Source organism: Aulonocara stuartgranti (assembly GCF_965226115.1).
Source record: "Aulonocara stuartgranti genome assembly, chromosome: 5".
In the NCBI taxonomy this organism is placed as follows: domain Eukaryota; kingdom Metazoa; phylum Chordata; class Actinopteri; order Cichliformes; family Cichlidae; genus Aulonocara; species Aulonocara stuartgranti.
The window spans coordinates 37,608,997-37,629,429 of NC_138943.1; the positions used below are offsets into that span (position 1 = coordinate 37,608,997).

General features: G+C 40.2%; 1 long non-coding RNA gene across 5 annotated transcripts; it reads left to right on the forward strand.

The window, feature by feature from the left end:
* Window positions 1-10,297: 10,297 nt before the first annotated feature.
* Window positions 10,298-17,494, forward strand: LOC309707538. 5 transcript variants are annotated; one of them, XR_014277005.1, is made up of 6 exons: window positions 10,298-10,653; window positions 13,035-13,220; window positions 13,343-14,435; window positions 14,687-14,795; window positions 14,901-15,022; window positions 16,925-17,494. It is a non-coding gene; the product is annotated as an uncharacterized lncRNA (long non-coding RNA). The 5 variants fall into 5 exon arrangements; XR_014277006.1 differs by having other exon boundaries at window positions 13,035-13,216; window positions 13,294-14,435; XR_014277007.1 differs by having other exon boundaries at window positions 13,035-13,216; window positions 13,315-14,435.
* The last annotated feature ends 2,939 nt before the right edge of the window (window positions 17,495-20,433 follow it).

The window sequence follows — 20,433 nt, forward strand, 5'->3', positions numbered from 1 at the left end:
GTATAGATTTTCATTATGTGAATAACTTGGAAATCTTAGCTCAAACAGCTGCAAAACCTGTTTTCCCAGCACGGAGACCTTCAGTTCTATAATATAAGGCCATAAACATGTTTGTCTGAGTCTTCTATCAAAAGTTACAGCTATTTCTATGAAGTTGTACAAAAACGTTTTCTTTCGCCAAGACAGTGCGTTTCTCACTGTTACACGCATTTTGAATGGGGAACTCGACCGAAACAAAGTATAGGTTTTCATTATGTGAATAACTTGGAAATCTTAGCTCAAACAGCTGCAAAACCTGTTTTCCCAGCACGGAGACCTTGAGTTCTATAAGATAAAGCCATAAACATGTGTATCCGAGTCTTCTATCAAAAGTTACAGCTATTTATATGAAGTTGTACAAAATAGCTTTCTTTCGCCAAGACAGTGCGTTTCTCACTGTTACATGCATTTGAATGGGGAACTCGACCGAAACAAAGTATAGGTTTTCATTATGTGAATAACTTGGAAATCTTAGCTCAAACAGCTGCAAAACCTGTTTTCCCAGCACGGAGACCTTCAGTTCTATAATATAAGGCCATAAACATGTTTGTCTGAGTCTTCTATCAAAAGTTACAGCTATTTCTATGAAGTTGTACAAAATAGCTTTCTTTCGCCAAGACAGTGCGTTTCTCACTGTTACATGCATTTGAATGGGGAACTCGACCGAAACAAAGTATAGATTTTCATTATGTGAATAACTTAGAAATCTTAGCTCAAACAGCTGCAAAACCTGTTTGCCCAGCACAGGAACCTTGAGTTCTATAAGATAAAGCCATAAACATGTGTATCCGAGTCTTCTATCAAAAGTTACAGCTATTTATATGAAGTTGTACAAAATAGCTTTCTTTCGCCAAGACAGTGCGTTTCTCACTGTTACATGCATTTGAATGGGGAACTCGACCGAAACAAAGTATAAGTTTTCATTATGTGAATAACTTGGAAATCTTAGCTCAAACAGCTGCAAAACCTGTTTTCCCAGCACGGAGACCTTGAGTTCTATAATATAAGGCCATAAACATGTTTGTCTGAGTCTTCTATCAAAAGTTACAGCTATTACTATGAAGTTGTACAAAAACGTTTTCTTTCGCCAAGACAGTGCGTTTCTCACTGTTACATGCATTTTGAATGGGGAACTCGACCGAAACAAAGTATAGGTTTTCATTATGTGAATAACTTGGAAATCTTAGCTCAAACAGCTGCAAAACCTGTTTTCCCAGCACGGAGACCTTGAGTTCTATAAGATAAAGCCATAAACATGTGTATCCGAGTCTTCTATCAAAAGTTACAGCTATTTATATGAAGTTGTACAAAATAGCTTTCTTTCGCCAAGACAGTGCGTTTCTCACTGTTACATGCATTTGAATGGGGAACTCGACCGAAACAAAGTATAGGTTTTCATTATGTGAATAACTTGGAAATCTTAGCTCAAACAGCTGCAAAACCTTTTTGCCCAGCACGGGGATATTGAATTCTATAAGATAAAGCCATAAACATGTGTATCCGAGTCTTCTATCAAAAGTTACAGCTATTTATATGAAGTTGTACAAAAACGCTTTCTTTCGCCAAGACAGTGCATTTCTCACTGTTACATGCATTTGAATGGGGAACTCGACCGAAACAAAGTATAAGTTTTCATTATGTGAATAACTTGGAAATCTTAGCTCAAACAGCCTCCTAAACCTGTTTTCCCAGCACGGAGACCTTCAGTTCTATAATATAAGGCCATAAACATGTTTGTCTGAGTCTTCTATCAAAAGTTACAGCTATTTCTATGAAGTTGTACAAAATAGCTTTCTTTCGCCAAGACAGTGCGTTTCTCACTGTTACATGCATTTGAATGGGGAACTCGACCGAAACAAAGTATAGATTTTCATTATGTGAATAACTTGGAAATCTTAGCTCAAACAGCTGCAAAACCTGTTTGCCCAGCACGGGAACCTTGAGTTCTATAAGATAAAGCCATAAACATGTGTATCCGAGTCTTCTATCAAAAGTTACAGCTATTTATATGAAGTTGTACAAAAACGCTTTCTTTCGCCAAGACAGTGCGTTTCTCACTGTTACATGCATTTGAATGGGGAACTCGACCGAAACAAAGTATAAGTTTTCATTATGTGAATAACTTGGAAATCTTAGCTCAAACAGCTGCAAAACCTGTTTTCCCAGCACGGAGACCTTGAGTTCTATAATATAAGGCCATAAACATGTTTGTCTGAGTCTTCTATCAAAAGTTACAGCTATTACTATGAAGTTGTACAAAAACGTTTTCTTTCGCCAAGACAGTGCGTTTCTCACTGTTACATGCATTTTGAATGGGGAACTCGACCGAAACAAAGTATAGGTTTTCATTATGTGAATAACTTGGAAATCTTAGCTCAAACAGCTGCAAAACCTGTTTTCCCAGCACGGAGACCTTGAGTTCTATAAGATAAAGCCATAAACATGTGTATCCGAGTCTTCTATCAAAAGTTACAGCTATTTATATGAAGTTGTACAAAAACGCTTTCTTTCGCCAAGACAGTGCGTTTCTCACTGTTACATGCATTTGAATGGGGAACTCGACCGAAACAAAGTATAGGTTTTCATTATGTGAATAACTTGGAAATCTTAGCTCAAACAGCTGCAAAACCTGTTTTCCCAGCACGGAGACCTTGAGTTCTATAATATAAGGCCATAAACATGTTTGTCTGAGTCTTCTATCAAAAGTTACAGCTATTTATATGAAGTTGTACAAAAACGCTTTCTTTCGCCAAGACAGTGCGTTTCTCACTGTTACATGCATTTGAATGGGGAACTCGACCGAAACAAAGTATAAGTTTTCATTATGTGAATAACTTGGAAATCTTAGCTCAAACAGCTGCAAAACCTGTTTTCCCAGCACGGAGACCTTGAGTTCTATAATATAAAGGCCATAAACATGTTTGTCTGAGTCTTCTATCAAAAGTTACAGCTATTTCTATGAAGTTGTACAAAAACGTTTTCTTTCGCCAAGACAGTGCGTTTCTCACTGTTACATGCATTTTGAATGGGGAACTCGACCGAAACAAAGTATAGGTTTTCATTATGTGAATAACTTGGAAATCTTAGCTCAAACAGCTGCAAAACCTGTTTTCCCAGCACGGAGACCTTGAGTTCTATAAGATAAAGCCATAAACATGTGTATCCGAGTCTTCTATCAAAAGTTACAGCTATTTATATGAAGTTGTACAAAAACGCTTTCTTTCGCCAAGACAGTGCGTTTCTCACTGTTACATGCATTTGAATGGGGAACTCGACCGAAACAAAGTATAAGTTTTCATTATGTGAATAACTTGGAAATCTTAGCTCAAACAGCTGCAAAACCTGTTTTCCCAGCACGGAGACCTTGAGTTCTATAATATAAGGCCATAAACATGTTTGTCTGAGTCTTCTATCAAAAGTTACAGCTATTACTATGAAGTTGTACAAAAACGTTTTCTTTCGCCAAGACAGTGCGTTTCTCACTGTTACATGCATTTTGAATGGGGAACTCGACCGAAACAAAGTATAGGTTTTCATTATGTGAATAACTTGGAAATCTTAGCTCAAACAGCTGCAAAACCTGTTTTCCCAGCACGGAGACCTTGAGTTCTATAAGATAAAGCCATAAACATGTGTATCCGAGTCTTCTATCAAAAGTTACAGCTATTTATATGAAGTTGTACAAAAACGCTTTCTTTCGCCAAGACAGTGCGTTTCTCACTGTTACATGCATTTGAATGGGGAACTCGACCGAAACAAAGTATAGGTTTTCATTATGTGAATAACTTGGAAATCTTAGCTCAAACAGCTGCAAAACCTGTTTTCCCAGCACGGAGACCTTGAGTTCTATAATATAAGGCCATAAACATGTTTGTCTGAGTCTTCTATCAAAAGTTACAGCTATTTATATGAAGTTGTACAAAAACGCTTTCTTTCGCCAAGACAGTGCGTTTCTCACTGTTACATGCATTTGAATGGGGAACTCGACCGAAACAAAGTATAAGTTTTCATTATGTGAATAACTTGGAAATCTTAGCTCAAACAGCTGCAAAACCTGTTTTCCCAGCACGGAGACCTTGAGTTCTATAATATAAAGGCCATAAACATGTTTGTCTGAGTCTTCTATCAAAAGTTACAGCTATTTCTATGAAGTTGTACAAAAACGTTTTCTTTCGCCAAGACAGTGCGTTTCTCACTGTTACATGCATTTTGAATGGGGAACTCGACCGAAACAAAGTATAGGTTTTCATTATGTGAATAACTTGGAAATCTTAGCTCAAACAGCTGCAAAACCTGTTTTCCCAGCACGGAGACCTTGAGTTCTATAAGATAAAGCCATAAACATGTGTATCCGAGTCTTCTATCAAAAGTTACAGCTATTTATATGAAGTTGTACAAAATAGCTTTCTTTCGCCAAGACAGTGCGTTTCTCACTGTTACATGCATTTGAATGGGGAACTCGACCGAAACAAAGTATAGGTTTTCATTATGTGAATAACTTGGAAATCTTAGCTCAAACAGCTGCAAAACCTGTTTTCCCAGCACGGAGACCTTGAGTTCTATAATATAAGGCCATAAACATGTTTGTCTGAGTCTTCTATCAAAAGTTACAGCTATTTCTATGAAGTTGTACAAAATAGCTTTCTTTCGCCAAGACAGTGCGTTTCTCACTGTTACATGCATTTGAATGGGGAACTCGACCGAAACAAAGTATAGATTTTCATTATGTGAATAACTTGGAAATCTTAGCTCAAACAGCTGCAAAACCTGTTTTCCCAGCACGGAGACCTTCAGTTCTATAATATAAGGCCATAAACATGTTTGTCTGAGTCTTCTATCAAAAGTTACAGCTATTTCTATGAAGTTGTACAAAAACGTTTTCTTTCGCCAAGACAGTGCGTTTCTCACTGTTACACGCATTTTGAATGGGGAACTCGACCGAAACAAAGTATAGGTTTTCATTATGTGAATAACTTGGAAATCTTAGCTCAAACAGCTGCAAAACCTGTTTTCCCAGCACGGAGACCTTGAGTTCTATAAGATAAAGCCATAAACATGTGTATCCGAGTCTTCTATCAAAAGTTACAGCTATTTATATGAAGTTGTACAAAATAGCTTTCTTTCGCCAAGACAGTGCGTTTCTCACTGTTACATGCATTTGAATGGGGAACTCGACCGAAACAAAGTATAGGTTTTCATTATGTGAATAACTTGGAAATCTTAGCTCAAACAGCTGCAAAACCTGTTTTCCCAGCACGAAGACCTTCAGTTCTATAATATAAGGCCATAAACATGTTTGTCTGAGTCTTCTATCAAAAGTTACAGCTATTTCTATGAAGTTGTACAAAAACGTTTTCTTTCGCCAAGACAGTGCGTTTCTCACTGTTACATGCATTTGAATGGGGAACTCGACCGAAACAAAGTATAAGTTTTCATTATGTGAATAACTTGGAAATCTTAGCTCAAACAGCTGCAAAACCTGTTTGCCCAGCACGGGAACCTTGAGTTCTATAAGATACAGCCATAAACATGTGTATTCGAGTCTTCTATCAAAAGTTACAGCTATTTATATGAAGTTGTACAAAAACGCTTTCTTTCGCCAAGACAGTGCGTTTCTCACTGTTACATGCATTTGAATGGGGAACTCGACCGAAACAAAGTATAGGTTTTCATTATGTGAATAACTTGGAAATCTTAGCTCAAACAGCTGCAAAACCTTTTTGCCCAGCACGGAGACCTTGAGTTCTATAAGATAAAGCCATAAACATGTGTATCCGAGTCTTCTATCAAAAGTTACAGCTATTTATATGAAGTTGTACAAAAACGCTTTCTTTCGCCAAGACAGTGCGTTTCTCACTGTTACATGCATTTGAATGGGGAACTCGACCGAAACAAAGTATAAGTTTTCATTATGTGAATAACTTGGAAATCTTAGCTCAAACAGCTGCAAAACCTGTTTGCCCAGCACGGGAACCTTGAGTTCTATAAGATAAAGCCATAAACATGTGTATCCGAGTCTTCTATCAAAAGTTACAGCTATTTATATGAAGTTGTACAAAATAGCTTTCTTTCGCCAAGACAGTGCGTTTCTCACTGTTACATGCATTTGAATGGGGAACTCGACCGAAACAAAGTATAGGTTTTCATTATGTGAATAACTTGGAAATCTTAGCTCAAACAGCTGCAAAACCTGTTTGCCCAGCACGGAGACCTTGAGTTCTATAAGATAAAGCCATAAACATGTGTATTCGAGTCTTCTATCAAAAGTTACAGCTATTTATATGAAGTTGTACAAAAACGCTTTCTTTCGCCAAGACAGTGCGTTTCTCACTGTTACATGCATTTGAATGGGGAACTCGACCGAAACAAAGTATAAGTTTTCATTATGTGAATAACTTGGAAATCTTAGCTCAAACAGCTGCAAAACCTGTTTGCCCAGCACGGGAACCTTGAGTTCTATAAGATAAAGCCATAAACATGTGTATCCGAGTCTTCTATCAAAAGTTACAGCTATTTATATGAAGTTGTACAAAATAGCTTTCTTTCGCCAAGACAGTGCGTTTCTCACTGTTACATGCATTTGAATGGGGAACTCGACTGAAACAAAGTATACGTTTTCATTATGTGAATAACTTGGAAATCTTAGCTCAAACAGCTGCAAAACCTGTTTGCCCAGCACGGAGACCTTGAGTTCTATAAGATAAAGCCATAAACATGTGTATTCGAGTCTTCTATCAAAAGTTACAGCTATTTATATGAAGTTGTACAAAAACGCTTTCTTTCGCCAAGACAGTGCGTTTCTCACTGTTACATGCATTTGAATGGGGAACTCGACCAAAACAAAGTATAAGTTTTCATTATGTGAATAACTTGGAAATCTTAGCTCAAACAGCTGCAAAACCTGTTTGCCCAGCACGGAGACCTTCAGTTCTATAATATAAGGCCATAAACATGTTTGTCTGAGTCTTCTATCAAAAGTTACAGCTATTTCTATGAAGTTGTACAAAATAGCTTTCTTTCGCCAAGACAGTGCGTTTCTCACTGTTACATGCATTTGAATGGGGAACTCGAGCGAAACAAAGTATAAGTTTTCATTATGTGAATAACTTGGAAATCTTAGCTCAAACAGCTGCAAAACCTGTTTGCCCAGCACGGGAACCTTGAGTTCTATAAGATAAAGCCATAAACATGTGTATCCGAGTCTTCTATCAAAAGTTACAGCTATTTATATGAAGTTGTACAAAATAGCTTTCTTTCGCCAAGACAGTGCGTTTCTCACTGTTACATGCATTTGAATGGGGAACTCGACCGAAACAAAGTATAAGTTTTCATTATGTGAATAACTTGGAAATCTTAGCTCAAACAGCTGCAAAACCTGTTTGCCCAGCACGGGAACCTTGAGTTCTATAAGATAAAGCCATAAACATGTGTATCCGAGTCTTCTATCAAAAGTTACAGCTATTTATATGAAGTTGTACAAAATAGCTTTCTTTCGCCAAGACAGTGCGTTTCTCACTGTTACATGCATTTGAATGGGGAACTCGACCGAAACAAAGTATAGGTTTTCATTATGTGAATAACTTGGAAATCTTAGCTCAAATAGCTGCAAAACCTTTTTGCCCAGCACGGAGACCTTGAGTTCTATAAGATAAAGCCATAAACATGTGTATCCGAGTCTTCTATCAAAAGTTACAGCTATTTATATGAAGTTGTACAAAAACGCTTTCTTTCGCCAAGACAGTGCGTTTCTCACTGTTACATGCATTTGAATGGGGAACTCGACCGAAACAAAGTATAAGTTTTCATTATGTGAATAACTTGGAAATCTTAGCTCAAACAGCTGCAAAACCTGTTTGCCCAGCACGGAGACCTTGAGTTCTATAATATAAGGCCATAAACATGTTTGTCTGAGTCTTCTATCAAAAGTTACAGCTATTTCTATGAAGTTGTACAAAAACGTTTTCTTTCGCCAAGACAGTGCGTTTCTCACTGTTACATGCATTTGAATGGGGAACTCGACCGAAACAAAGTATAGGTTTTCATTATGTGAATAACTTGGAAATCTTAGCTCAAACAGCTGCAAAACCTGTTTGCCCAGCACGGGAACCTTGAGTTCTATAAGATAAAGCCATAAACATGTGTATCCGAGTCTTCTATCAAAAGTTACAGCTATTTATATGAAGTTGTACAAAAACGCTTTCTTTCGCCAAGACAGTGCGTTTCTCACTGTTACATGCATTTGAATGGGGAACTCGACCGAAACAAAGTATAGGTTTTCATTATGTGAATAACTTGGAAATCTTAGCTCAAACAGCTGCAAAACCTGTTTGCCCAGCACGGTGATATTGAACTTCATATAAATAGCTGTAACTTTTGATAGAAGACTCAGACACATTATGAATAGAATTATTATTATTATTATATTATTATGAATAGAATTCAATATCCCCGTGCTGGGCAAACGGGTTTTGCAGCTATTTGAGCTAAGATTTTCAAGTTATTCACATAATGAAAACCTATAATTTGTTTCGGGCGAGTTCCCCATTCAAATGCATGTAATCGTCAGAAACGCACTGTCTTGGCGAAAGAAAGCGTTTTTGTACAACTTCATATAAATCGCTGTAACTTCTGATAGAAGATTCAGACTCACATATTTATGGCTTTATCTTATTGAATTCATTATCCCCTTGCTGGGCAAACAGGTTTTGCAGCTGTTTGAGCTAAGATTTTCAAGTTATTCACATAATGAAAACCTATACTTTGTTTCGGGCGAGTTCCCCATTCAAATGCATGTAATCGTCAGAAACGCACTGTCTTGGCGAAATAAAGCGTTTTTGCACAACTTCATATAAATCGGTGTAACTTTTGATAGAAGATTCAGATATACGTATTCATGGCTTTATCTCATAGAATTCAATATCCCCGTGCTGGGAAAACAGGTTTTGCAGCTGTTTGAGCTAAGATTTTCAAGTTATTCACATAATGAAAACCTATACTTTGCGTATGGCGAGAACTCCATTCAAATGCATGTAATAGCGAGAAACGCACTAACGTGGTGAAATAAAGCGTTTTTTCATAAACTTCATAGATTCTTCCTGCCTGTGGGCGTCAAACTAGACCCCCCCCCCCCCCTCCTTTCTGTAACTATCAAAACTATCATAGTCTAAACGGTCAACAATTTGCAAATAAATGACTTATAATTGTGCTTACCTGGTCCAGATGATCCACAGCCCCTTTGGATTTGTTATAATCCAGGATGATGTGGGGCTTTCTCTTCCCAGAGTCCTGGACTTGTAGCTCACGGTGCCTGGTGCCCAATAAGACAACATTTTTTCTTTGCTTGGGGATTGTAGGAAACCACAGCCTTATCCCCCCTGTAGCGACCTGGACGGGAGAGACGATTATCGAATCTTACAGCCCGATTAATTTGCTCAAATCTTTTTTTTTGACATGGTAGCAGGAAATAGAAGAGCCCTGTCTCCCGATCCCACAGGCTTGTTGTTGTTTCATGTGAGACCAGTACAGGCCAGTTGCAGGCTTACAAGCCCCATGTAAGCCTGCAACTCCTCCTCATCTATGTCCTTCCAGTCTTTTACCTACCTGTTGCCCTGCAGGTTGGTGAAATGCAGGATTAGCTGCATAATGTCCTCTGCAAAAAAAAGATGGAAAGTGCTCACAGGGCTGCTACAAATTGCATAATGGTCCTCGGGTTAAAATGGGAGGAGGAAAAAATGGCAGGACCTCTTCATGTGTGGGTTGCCACATGATTTTTCCATTTTTAGATCTCCACTGGCCATCCTCCAGTCTTGTCTCTTCATCCTGCTCTTCGTCGTCCTCCTCCTCACATGAGCTGCAAAGCTCCTCGGTGCCTGGCAAAAATTCTTCTTCGCTGTCAGAAGTATCTCCACTGCTTGTGGTATCGTTTTCACTTTCTGAAGAGTGCAAAACCGCAGCAACAGCCTCCTCTAAACTGAGTGCACGCTTCATTGTGTCTGTGCAGAAATGAGCACTCAGACCAGGCTGTAAAGTATTCTCATAGACTTCAAAGGCGCACCTGAATAAACATGCTATAGCATATCCAATAAGAGAGAGGAGGCTCACTCTTGATCAAGAAAAAACATAAACGCACGCCTTTGATCCCCCCCCCCCCTCTCTTTCTCTCTCTCTCTCTCTCTCTCTCTCTCTCTCTCTCTCACACACACACACACACACACACACACACACACACACACACACACACACACACACACACACACACCATTTTATGGTGGTTAGCTGTTTTATTGTCATGCATTTTACAGGGTAAGATAACCATGTCCTGCATTCAAAACCACTGAAAATGTCTATGGTGGTGCTGTGCCTAATATTGTGCTGGTGTATGCTGGGTAATGGCACAGCTAGCGACTGGGTGACTTTATTCACCCGCTTCGGCTGTTATCAGTCCATACAATGGGCGTTATTAGCACAAATCAGTCCCATAGATATGGACAATCTCCTGCTAGATTGTTCAGAAGGTTGTTATCATCCATCCAGATGGAGGATCACTAACAGGAGCGTGGGAAGACTCCAGAATTCACTCTGGCTGGAATCCGGTGGATACAGCAGTGTTTACAGGTAAGACCGTTTAAACGGACAGCATTTATAGAATGACTATTAAAAGTCAGCGAGTGTCAATAATGTTAATGTGGTTATGTTAGTAATACACCGAGTGCTAATATAACAGCTTTAAGATGCATTTGTAGATGTTATTACCTGTTTTACCGTCTTTATGGTGCTAGCTTAAAGTTACGGTGTAAACGTTAGCTTATATTAGAGTAAAGCTGTTACTGTTTAAACGACGTTTGCACAGAAATATTAGCTTCTGTCATGACAGATGTCATTACTAGTTAATAAAGTTTCCATTAAAGTGTTTAATCGCAGCCACAGATTGACAGCAAATATCTCGATTAGCTTCAGTGCATCTGTAATAAATATGTGCAAGTTTCAGTGCTTCGTTTAAACTGTATGATACTTATACTGACCCAGGGTCAGTGTAAAATACAATCCTAGCTGTGTGAATAAAGCCTGGCTCCTTTAATCCTGCATGGCAAACCTCAGGATGCAGGCTATTATTACTCTTTCCTGCTGGCACACCTGTCACACCTGAGAGTCAGCTAGAAACGTACAGTGACGTTGACATCATGCAAAGACTGCCAGACTCTGTAATACTGCAAATGATCAGTGACTCAAGTTAACACTAAACTTTAAACAGTACCTCTGTGTCTCTGTGTGCTGAACATTTAGGATTGAGTCAGGCTGCATCAGCTGAAGCTGTTATTTGTATATATCAGTATTTTTTTTTAATTCAGGTGTGGGGAAAATACGTAAGACTACAGTGAAGCGATGTACCAGATTAATCCCTGGCCAAAGGTATCGTACTTAAATCACACTACTGATCCAGCCACATCAGCCTTTTGTGAGGTCTGTTTAAAGTAGACTTTCCTGAGAGGTGGACTGTGAGCACAGAAACACGTTCATACATACAGCTGCAGCAAACTTACATTAATTTTAAATAGATTTGTTACTCTGATGTCTGTCTCTGTCATGGTCCTGGGTCGTTGACCCAGCGTTTTGTGTTTTGTGATTATTTTCCTCTGTTCTAGTTATTCTGTGTCCTCCCCCCTTGTGTCCGGTTAGGGTTCTAGATTTCCTGTTTTGTTCTGAAAGTCTGTGTCTGTTGTCATTGTGTTCAGCCTGTCTCCTCCGGTCCTCATGTGTATTGGGTTCAGCTGTTCGTCCCTCCTGTGTGTGATTACCTTGTGTGTGTGTATATTTAGTGGGTGTCGGTCTGTGTTCATTGTCAGCTCATCTGCGTTCATCTGTGTATCTCTGTGTTTCTTGGTATCCTGTTCCTTAGTCTGCGTCTCTCTGCTCTGCTCTCTGTTTTGTTAAGATTTCAGGTTTGCTCTTTAGTTTCTCCCAGTTTAGGTTTCCGTTAGTAATCTCTCACGATTCGCTGCCTGTTTCTGCCACTGCCACCTTGCAAATAAACGTCACTCGAATCATCAGTCACTGCCGCATTTTGGGTCCTCCTTTTCCTCCACACCACACGGCTCACTCCGCCAGCCGTGACAGTCTCTGTGTTAGTCCTCTGACAGACTGGTGACCTGTCCAGGTGTGCTCTACCTATGACTACTGGGACAGGCTCTAGCCTCTGTAATAGAATTTTTCTGATATTTTCATTTAAAGTATTTAAGTGCTTATGCATATGCTTAGTTGTGACACTGTTATAGAGTGTTCAGTGAAAGTTTCTAAAACTAGATGAACTTACTTCAGCGTCAGCAGTTTGAGAAAACAACTCCCTTTACAGGTGCTGATAAGGCCAAGGGCACAAAACAGCTTAACCATTGATCCGTTAGGTTTCATAGCGAGACACGTGAAGTGTGGTAGGATCAGTTTGTAACTTCCTCCCTCTTCCTTGGAATGCATAAAGGAGGAGGAGCACAACGTCTGTGGCAGCGCTGACATGACTGAACTGTAATGTTTGATGTGTGTTGGCGCAGTAATAAATAGCTTGATCACAGCTCTTTCTGTGTTGCAGACTTTATTTAAAAAATTCCACGACCCCCCCCCCCCCCCCCCCCCCCACCCTCCCACTGTGAACATGAATTGAATATTCAGAAGACATTTGTTTAAATAGTTCTACAAATCTGAGCTGTTGGTGTGTCCTTGGATTGTGTGGTAATAATATTAGAGCTAGTAATCTTTCTTACTGAATCTCTACTATGAGTCATGTTACCTGAGATTAATTCTATGTTTACCTGTCAGCCTGGACGAATGTGCTGTGTGAAGGAAATTAAATTAAATCAGGTCTGAACTGCGTACATTTGAGGAACCTGTTCATATTTAATTGAAATATGAACCAGTGTTTTTTTTTTGATTGCTGATTCCAAGATAGTCTTTGTGGAAATCGTGTTTGGCTTTTTGTTATTTTAATTCTCTTTTCTGTTTTCCAGAACAGTTCTCCACAGTCGCTGTCCATATGGGTCAGTGGGACCAAGAAGCACTCTGCTAATGTGTGGACTCTGACCAGCAACATCCAGCAGGACCCAGACAGCGTTTTCTATCTCCCAGCTGGAGGTTTTTGTTTGTCAGTGACTGGAGAGTCAGATTTTTGTTGAGCTTCACACTTGCAGAGGTAAGTCAGTTTGCAGAGATCCCTCCTACCCTGGCTTTTATGTGCTGGATTTCTTATCTGAAACAGTAATATTTCAGTGACTGCTGCTTATACCACAGGTTAATACACTCTACTGATCCCTGATAGGAGATCCAACAAAGAAGCCTGGTGGATGTTTGTTTACAGTCTGATGATGGGACATCATGCTCTGCATCTTTAAAGTTTGTCTCTTGATTATTATTCATACCCAGTAATGTGAAGTATGCTCATATCTACTATAACTGAACCAACCTGGTGCTCTTCATTTATGGAGGCTGTTGAGTCTGAATGTTGGATATTGTGTATCTCGTGTTCTCTGGGCTTTGTTGTCCTCAGTCTTTTTGCAGGATCAGAAAGCAAAACCAGGAGGCGCGTAAATGTTTCTTCTCCATGATGTTTCTTCAAATGTTTCTTCTGGATGATGATATGACCGTGACACGGGATGCCACCTTTGGTCTTGTGATGAAGCAAAGCTCAGGAAGAAGTGTGATTAAATGGTACCAACATGTTGAGAAGGATGTACAGGGGCACCTGCAGCCAAATCCAAGCTTCAGCTTAGTTGTAGTTGCAGAATGCTATAGGACTGAGACAGCTGAGGCATCAAATGTTTGATTAAACGGAAGAAAAAGAGAATTTTTTTCCCTATAATTATCACTTCTTAAAATCTGTAGCAACTTCAAGTCTGTCAGCATGCTGAGCATGCTCAGAATGTGACAATATATTTTTGTTCAATATTTAATTTCTTTCAGTTGCAATTGTTAAATGAAAAAAATATATATTCTTATAATTAAGCAAACTAATTTATCAAAAAAATATATATACATATGTCTGTATTAGTTTTAATTAATTAATTTGACACCTGTATTGAAAATACCATATTGTATTCATATAGAATCAGTATGGTATCATTGTTTGTCTGCTCACTGATTGTTGAAACTAAGAGCTAGTTTGATCTGTTTAGATCTAAAGTATCCAAAGTTGAGCTCTGATGTTTCTTCACCCCTGTCTGTGTGATATGTGATTTCCTACATGCTGGCAGAGCAGAGCGGCAATTTGTGCTCACAGATGGTGACAGTGTGGAGAGACGGTGGTGTTTCCTCAGAAGAACCAGCAGAGTCACAAAGGACACCAGTCCATCTCACCACCTTGACTCACTGACTGATGCTCGTCTGCACTGCACAGAGGAAATCAACTGACCGAGGTTTGTCCAGTGACGTGTTATGAATGTATATTTGTTTTATGCTTACAGATATGTTTTTCTTGACAGAGGCTCTGCAGAGGTTAGACAAAGCAGAGAAAATATGTGCTTTACATTTTACTGTGATTTATTGAGATATTTGTTGCCTGATGTTCAGCAGGAATGGAGAAATAGAATCAAAGGGAGATGTTTTTGATGTTTTTGTAATGATGTAAGTAAATCTTCAATATTATTTATTTGCTTGGTTATATTAGGAGTGTTTCTGAGTGAGGGGGAGAGGAGTCATCATCCAGGTAAAGTGACGTGGATCAGTGGATACACTTGTCTCCCCTTTAAAGGAGACGATCCAAGTCATCCTTAAATGTTAGTGCTTTCAAATACACAAACATTTTTAAAGGACAAAAATGAACATCCAACTTTGACTGTAATACAAAATAAATCTTTGCATGTGTGTTTTCAAACTCTCAGATGGGCAGGATATCAGTCTTGGACTGTCTAACCTGCCGGAGCAGCATTGAATGACCACCGCACATGAGCATGTTCCTGCAACATTCAGCATCTGATCCTTCATCTGTGTGCTGCTGCTTTTGGTAAGTGAGTTACCCAACTCCAGTAACTCTAAACACATGCCATCCATTTCTAACGGCCTGGTTACTTCCTGTCAGTTACTTTATTTTATTTTTTATTTTTTTTATTTTTATTTTTTTGCCTGTCCCGTTTGGCTCTTTTGCCATCAGAATTATTGTCTAAAGGCAAAGAAAGATGCCCAACGGATTTACTTTACCAAATTGACCATCCCAGCCTTGCCATAATGGTCCATTTGATTCACCTTTTATTGTTTATTTTATTTTCATTTACTGAATACGGGACAGACTTGACTGGGGGAAAGAAGGGGAGAAAGAAAGAGGGAAAGAGAAACAGCTGAGAAGAGGGACGGGGGAGAAGGGCAAAAGACAAAAACCAACAGAATGGGCAGGGAAAAAAGAAAATGCATATATCGATCACCTGGGATCACCTGTTGAGAAAGAAAAAAGAAAACAAGCAGAAGAGAACAAGAGTAATAGAATAAACAACATCACAATGATATATGGGAATATGACAGTAAATACTAAATATTAAACATTATTGTGCAGCACATAAGATCAACAGAACACAGTGTGCTTTGAGGTAGGAGCCAAAAAGGGTGTAGTTTGTGGGTGTGATCACCCGTGTGTACACCTGTGAGCATGGACACGCTTGCTTTTTTAAAAGGTTCCTTCATGTAATGATCTGCTAGAGGGTGTGGGGGGGCCACAGCCCCGTCCTCCAGGGCATGAAGCAGGTATGGAGGAGATCAAAACTCCAGACATCCAGAGGCCCCCAGAACACAAGAGACCAAGGAAGACCAACAGAGGGGCAGCCGCACCACTGTCCCAGAAAGAGCTGAGGAGAGTCCCAGATGAGGGCTCACTCAGCAGCCGCGGAGCAGAAGCCAGTGGGAGTTGCAGTGACGCGCCCGTGAGCTCCGCCGGCTCCAGCCAGCTGTGCCTGAGTGACCGAGCCCCAGGCCGAGAGGCCGGGGGCACCCCACCTCCGAAGTGGCCCGAGCGAGCCCCAGGCTCCAGGCCCCGATAAGCGGCCGCCAAGGAGTGAGCCGGTGTGTACCCGGATGCCCATCCCCAGACATAAAGAACCACCAACGCACCGATGTCTGAGGGAGTCCGCCACTGGCAGGGGGAGTGGTGGGGGGAGATAGACCTCCAAACCTTGGAGGGCCTGAGATGTCCCCAGAGAGGTGGCGTCTGATACCCAACCTGACATGTAGACACAGACATACAGGCACACACAGATACAAACATCCATTCCCACCCTCATGCTCTCATATGCACTTACTCAACCAACGTGGAGACAGACATAAAGAGACGCTGTACACACGATCACACTCCCCAAGCGTACTCTACGAATCGGGTCTAGGTACCCTTGCCCCTGGAGGGGGGAACTGCACCTAGACCCAGGTGGTGTTACCCTTTTCCCTGCGGTGGGGAGAGGCAGACCGCCCCGACTCCACAGCAGCAAGGAGGCCCCACACTCCAGACCGCAGCCGGACGGCCAACTCCTCCTCCTAGCCCCCCGCTCCAACAAGCCGCAGAGAATGGGGGTGAGAGAAGACTCCAAACCTCCCTCCACCCGCTCATTGTAGTGTTGATACATGTGTGTTCTAAGGTGCATTTAAAACCCAGGAGGACATGGAGCTACCTGCCAGAGAGCAGCAGGTAAGCGCATGGTCCCTCCTGCTAGCCCTCAATGTCTACGTGTATTTAAAATTGAGAGGTGGGCAACGACGCCAGGGGTGAGGTGTACACCGTGATGGTAACTTGGATTCCGTGCATCGTGCCCACCCCCAAGATCCTATATGTATTTGTAATGAGAGTGTGAGTACCTGTCAGTTACTTTAGAAACCATGTGGTCACCTGACCTAACACTGTTTCTTCCTCTTCCCCTTAATGTTCAAGTGTCAAATGTCAAACAGCTGGAGAAGAAACTACACCAGTGTACTGGGATGTTTCAGCAACACGTGCCAGATGCTGTTCCTTCATGGTGACATCACCAGAGACAGTCCCGCCCACCTCAGGACCCATTGATTATGATGATTATAATGATGACAGCGAGCAGAACTAAGACTGTAAAAATCCACGACCAGAATGTTTAGATGCTTTCTAATTATTAATGAATACTGAGAGCCTCTTTCTGTGTTTTGTCTGTTTTGGGTTTTTACCTCATTTGTTACTAACAAAGTTCACCAAACTCACACAGTTTACATTCTGCGTCAAGGTTTAATTTCTTAGAAATCATAGTTTTTCTCCTTTTCTCTTTTTCTCTTTTGTAATTGATGACAATTACAAAAGTCACTGCGCTGCAGTGAATATACTGCGCTGCTTCCTTTTATTGCGTCACACATTGCTTTAAGTTTTTCAGTGTCCAGTTATTTTTTACTGCTGTTTGAATTCTCTGAATGTTTGACCCTGTAGACAGTTTGATGGACTGCTTGTCTTCCTGTTTGTTACCGCCGCCTGTTTTTGACTAAAGATTTGGATTTCTGACTTTAACACAGACTCTTCGTGTCCTCCCTTTGTGTCCTCTTCCTCTGTGAATGTGTTGCATGTGTCACAGATTCCTTTTATTAACTCACCACTGTCCGCAGTGTTGGGAAATCCATACCAGGCTGGAACGAGTCAAGGTAGGTGAGCATCCACGAGAAGACACAGCAGATGCATCCTACTAATACTGACAGGACCAGGAGACTCCAGAAACCGAGCATCTTCTCTTCAGTGCCATCCTCTCCTGTCACCCTCTCTGCCCGCAGCTCTTTGAGTATGGGGTAGATAAGAAACCCTTATTACTAATTTGTATTATAATTCAATTTTCATGAAATATTCATATTCAGTATCGATCCTTTTATATTATAACCACGTATCCACCCAGGCTCATGGTGGGGCAGGGCTCTGTCCTGGGATGCTTGAGTACAAGGTAATGTACACCCTTGGCCAGGTATCCAGTCTGTCAGAATTGTTTTCAATATTTGGTTCAAAAACATGAGTGACAACAAAAATCCAACTAGGATTCTTGCATATGATGAATGGTCTGTCTTTGACTGTATTGTCCAGCTGATCATTCATGACATAACACGGCAACAATGTAAAAAATTAAACAGCAACAGTCTAAATGTAAAGTGCATTCTAAAGTCCTCTTCAATAAATTGTATGCAAAGAGTCATTCAGGTCACTACAGAACCCATAGTATTCATCATTAAATCTCTGGTTGCTTCATTTTTCTATCCTATATCAGACAAAGAAAGAAAGGAACAGCAACAAAACTCCAAACCCAGATTGTAGCTGTTTTTTTCCCCTTCCTGCTAACTGTACACTTTTTTACCTAACCTAACTTTAAAGGATAGGTTAGGTAAAGTTGCATTCTCATGGTGAGGCAAAGTGCTTTGTGTGTGTGTGTGCGTGTCATGAACGGCTATAAAAGGCCTATAATTAAAGATCAAAGCGGGGTTTGAGTTCGAGTTACGGCAGACTGTCACTACTTGTAAATGGAACGCAGCCTTCCTACGGTGGACAGCTAATAACAGGAATCGGACGCGGTCCAGCCAAGTCCACAGCAACCACCATAGCAACCGCCTAGCATGACCTTAAAAACATATTCTGTCTTCATAACTATCAAAAACGTGAAATGATTTGCAAAGTGTGAAAGTGTTACAGCTACAGAGAGCTATGGCGGTATCTTTGGAAGCTGTTTACATAGCTAATAATATACGATGTAACTATGGAGACAGTCAGTCCCGTGAGCTAGCGGTGCATGTTTACTGCAGTAAATAAGGTGATTGTGTGCACAGCGTCCACACGCTGCAGAGGGTAAAGACATTACTTCAATATTGTTTTATATTGATATATATTTGCCTTCTGTTGACCATCACCTCAGGTTCACCATTACAGTTTCAGCATACAGATGCACACATTCAAAAACTCATGTCTCAGAAATAAGCACAGCTGTTCATGTTTGTCATTAGAGTTTTATTTGTAAGAAAATTATGAACTTCATATTGTGTATCAAATAAAAGAACATTTCACAACTCTGAGTCAACAGAAACAGGTAACAGAAATGTCTCTAATGTAGACATGTACAGTGTAGTGTAAGCATTAAAAGATCATACAGGAAACACTAACATTTATGTGAAACTAATTGTAATAAAAAATGAGCAGGTGCTTTATAGATTTAAAAGAAAGAATCTGAAAACAACACTTTTTTGGTCTAAGTGATCAAAGTAGAAAACAGAACTGATGTTCAAAAACAAACCGTAGCTGCACTAATATTACACATCTCGATCGTTGTAGTGAACAGACATGTTGCTTTTAAAACCACATGCAGTGTGTGACCATGACTCTTCACTGAGACCATGAATGCCACTTCGCTGAACATTCTTCTTCTTCTTCTTCTTCTTCTTCTTCTTCTTGCCATTAAATTGGAAGCAGAAGGAGCACGAGCTGATTTGATCTACTGAAAGGAAGAACATCTGAGCTGAAACCAGTCAGCTGAAATCATTAAGACAGGAACAAATTCAATGCAGTGTCTCAAGTGGCTTAGCCTGTTACAACTGTTGATACAAGCTAACTATGGTTAACACACTGTGTCAGGGAATTCCAGTGTGGGAACTAGTGGCTTTACATTTGTAGTCATTTAACTTTCATCCATTCATTCATTTAATTCAGGAGGAAGAAATGCCAGGTTGGTACAGGGATTTGGTCCCAATGCTGTCTTTAACTAAATGACTTGGTTCAGTTTATGGCTGGGCTGTATGTGGGGTTATATCATGTTATTTGGGCAGGAGTTCCTGTCCCCTGTTAGACTTAGAAAGTTTCTCCATAAGTAGAGTTTCTGACTCTTCTAGCACATCTGTGGCTGACAGCTTTTTGGTGGCTCTTTTTACCCTACACTGGTTGTGAGTGTGCAAATAGCCCCACTAGTTCTTTTGGGTTGCAGTTAACTAGGGAGGAAGGGGTGGGTATGCCATGATTAGATGAAAAACAATTATATGGGATACATAAATTTCATAATGCATGCATATATCTCTATCAATTAAACCTGGCCTGAGGGCTGCCATTTTTTACATTCAGTTATTTCTCTTAGAAATGTTGGAACTAAATAATGAATGTGTTACAGTTAAAGTGAAACACTGGTCAGTGTAAATGGCTCATTGGGACACAGAAACCTTTAAATTAAACCTGATATCTAGTGTCAAACAATATCAAAGCTGTAAAAGATGTTTACAGTCAGAATTTATAAAACTATGATTGTAAATAAATTTTTTTCTCTTTGTGCTGAATATCAACACTGTGATTTCTTAGACTGTAAGCTTTACTTTAGCACAACCAGTTGTAGAAGCCGTCACTCCAAATGTCTTTTGATAACAAGAAAAAAATACCTTTTCAGTACACGGCCTGAAGTTCTTCTCCGACAT